This window comes from Halichoeres trimaculatus, unplaced genomic scaffold, assembly GCF_033239565.1.
Source record: "Halichoeres trimaculatus isolate MK-OKI-2021-1 unplaced genomic scaffold, fHalTri1.1 fHalTri1_scaffold_13, whole genome shotgun sequence".
NCBI lineage: Eukaryota > Metazoa > Chordata > Actinopteri > Labriformes > Labridae > Halichoeres > Halichoeres trimaculatus.
In genome coordinates this window covers 16,214,679-16,217,972 of record NW_027437191.1, presented here as the reverse complement: position 1 = coordinate 16,217,972, position 3,294 = coordinate 16,214,679, and the positions used below count along the sequence as shown (strand labels likewise).

Sequence of the window (3,294 nt, the reverse complement as noted above, 5' to 3'; positions counted from 1 at the left end):
AGGCTGTGTGTGTGTGTGTGTGTGTGTGTGTGTGTGTGTGTGTGTGTGTGTGTGTGTGTGTGTGTGTGTGTGTGAGAGAGAGAGAGAGAGAGAGAGAGAGAGAGAAGGGGGTGAGTGCTTTGTATGCGCTCAGGGACGACGTATGCATGCGTGTTTATGGAGGGAAACGAGGCACCGTGCCATGCTTTTCTTGCGTGCGCAGGATGCAGACGATAAGAGGGTCGCTGGTTTTGAGAAAAGACAGATGGAGAAGCCTTGAATATCAAAAATGTTATCTTAAATATACCTCTGTGGAACACCAGAGCATTCAGTACAGTATCAACACAAACAGAAATTCTAAACTCCTGATGAAAGCAGTGTAAAAAGTGTGCTCATGCTTTGCTTTCAGACCTGAGTGTCTGTGTTATGTTTATGTAAGCTATGCATGATATGCCCAGATGTTAGGAGTTATTAACATACAGAGGGTGGTGTGTTTTCATTCAGCTCTTCTGTTTCATCACATGCAAAGAGAAAGAAAAAGGGGCAGCAAAAAAGTTGCAGATGTTGGCATGTGGATCATTTCCTGTATTTACATGCTGGGATTGATTCAGTGAGAAAATACAGCAGCTGGGACAAGAAGAGTGGGATTGAGGACAGAGATTTTTAAGCAATGAGATTTATGTGTGAGAAAAGAAGAAAGCATCATTTGTGAAGGTGGCAGAGATTAAGTTTGAAATAAAACACCAGAGGGTGGAGTGAACAGCTGAAAATGTACACAGTGTTCTTTGGATGCCACTCTCAACCTTAGACTTGACCGTGACATGCCTGACCTTTGACCTCTCCTTTTATCATAACACCCTCTGCACAAATATCCAAAAATGGCCACAAGCATCACCGCTCTGCTTTCTTTTCTTCCTCGTGTTCAGACATCTGGAGCCAGTTAGATCATAACAATCCTTATCTTGTTGACACCCCAAACCCAGCATCTGCTCTGAGTCTCATAGTTGAAATTCATGCAGCAGTCCCGTCCCAGTGGTCAGCTGTTGTTTTTACATCCCCTTAAACATGAATATGAAAACAAACCAGCGAGGGGGCAGATGATGTGGAGAGAAAGTGTGGGAGAAAACCAGGAGAGGACAAACAAACAAAGCCTCACATTGTTGACTGTTGCATTTCTTGTTTACGAGCCCACTCGGGATTATGGGATTTACCAAATGTGTTGACTTTTTGTGTTATACTTATTGTAAGCAGCTGTGGACAGGAGTCTGCAGCTTGATAATTAAAGGGAGGCTTTAATTGGGCTGAAAGGGGGATTTTTGGAAGGAAAGGCGAAGCATAGAGGGATGGGGGAGGACATGGAGGAGAAAGAGTGGAAGGTAAGGGGAGACAGGGAGAGTGTGAAGGCAAGAGTTTGTCATTCTCTGCATTTTTCTCATGAGATGAGGTTTTCTGTCTGATATAAGCGTGATGACAGCTCATAAAGGAGTTATTTCAGACTCAGTGATTGGGTAGTTGATAAAAAAAGAAGGCAAGTACACAAATAGTTAAAGGCTGCAACTACTAGATATTTTCAGAATACTCCTCTTTGTTACAAAATGATAGTGGAGAGAAGTAACACATGAGAAAAACCAAAGGTTATTTCAAGCTAACACTTCAAAACCAACAATGAGTCAATTTAGAGTGATATTATACAATTTGACTGATGAACAGAGATCTCCTTTTCCTTGCGTTTCCTTCACTTATTATGCAAAGCCTGTCTTTTCTTTTCCTGTATGACGTCAAAATCTTCACCGTGCCTACTCACTGATAATCAAAGCCTCTCTGCTGCTAACTCTGCATGTTAGCATGTAGGTCAATGAGCCTCAGCGCCTTCATGAGTATCTGCCTGAATTGATGATAAACAACTCAAAAATGGATCAGCAGGAACAGTTTGGATGTCTCTTTTTCTCTGGTTATGGCAGCCATTGTTTAATCTTTCTCACTCCCCTTCATAGCGAGCTTCTCCGCTGAATTGTCTCCATCAGCCCCATTTTTCATATTTATCTGATATCAGGACTGGAAACGATAACATGCTTTATGCTGAAATCAAAATGTGCTGCTGCTGTTTGATTCGTTCAAACTCGAGTCTTCAAGAAGTGTAGTTTGTGTTATCTTCACTGTGCTCCTTGCAAGAAACATTTTTCTGTGTTGTTTGAGGTTTGGTACAGGCTTAATATTTCATAAGTGCCGTGAAATTCATTTGACACTCTTTGAGTCTCAAATATTTTACTGCTCTGCTCCTCTACTTTCTTGTTTTTATTCAGCTCGCCTAAGTTTTTGCTGCAGTTGGCTGCAATGAGGATTTTTAAGGTCACCTATGTGATTAATGAGCACTAACAAGGATGGAATTTTATTTTCTCACTTCCAGTAAAGCTAACACAAAAGAATAGTGTTGACATGAAATATATGTGCATATTTAAATTCTTAACAATTACTAGATAGAACTATATAATTGTTCAATATAAAGGTTAAAAAAGGAAAAAGGTTAAATTAAGCTTAGCATAAATATGAGAAATCAGAGGAAAAAGGAAAGCCAAAGTCTCTTTGAATTTAAAATATCCACCTGTCTACACCTTAGGCTAAATAGTAGCTGTCGATTTAATCATGTGTTGATGGTGTTTTTTTGTTAAAATTTGTTTTGCCAAACCATACGTTTTTTTAAGTAATTTCACTCTTCAAAAGGACTACAAATTAGTTTAATGGGCCAAACAAGAACTAAGCAGCTCAGATTGTAAAAACATAAGGAAAGTCACCCCCAATAGCCATTTGATAGAAAGCCAGTTAAAGGTGCGTTTATGTAACCTTGAATTTTTAGACCACATAAAAGTTTACTTTGTATTCGATATTCACTCCAAATACTGAGAGGTGCATGAAGATAGAGCAGTTGCTTGTTTTACATGTAGGACTTTTTTTGAGTGTAAGACCTTACAATCAGTGGAAGACGCAAAAATGGCGGCTAGTTGTTTTCCCTGCCTCTACATTCTGCTCCTCTACCACGATGGCACCTCCACATTCTGCTCCTTATGCCCCATGTTTGGAAATCTTAGGGTAATACTGAACTACAGTGCTTGGAACAGCCTCAAATGATTGTGAATTATTGTCAGGTGTATGAAGGCTTACAGTTGTGCGCTTTTCCAGAATTGATTAGTAAAGGGAGCATGTTGACAGACAGGACACCTTACCGCCTGCTTCAGATCCACCCTTACATTAGCTTGGGCTGTATGAACTCAATAACATGTTGAAAGAAAACTTTTAGAATTACACTAATAAACAACA

At 39.9% G+C, this 3,294-nt stretch overlaps 1 protein-coding gene across 2 annotated transcripts in view; it reads left to right on the top strand.

The window, feature by feature from the left end:
* Positions 1 to 3,294, top strand: part of tmem244 (transmembrane protein 244) — a 110,928-nt gene that overhangs the window by 101,219 nt on the left and 6,415 nt on the right. The window lies entirely within an intron of this gene.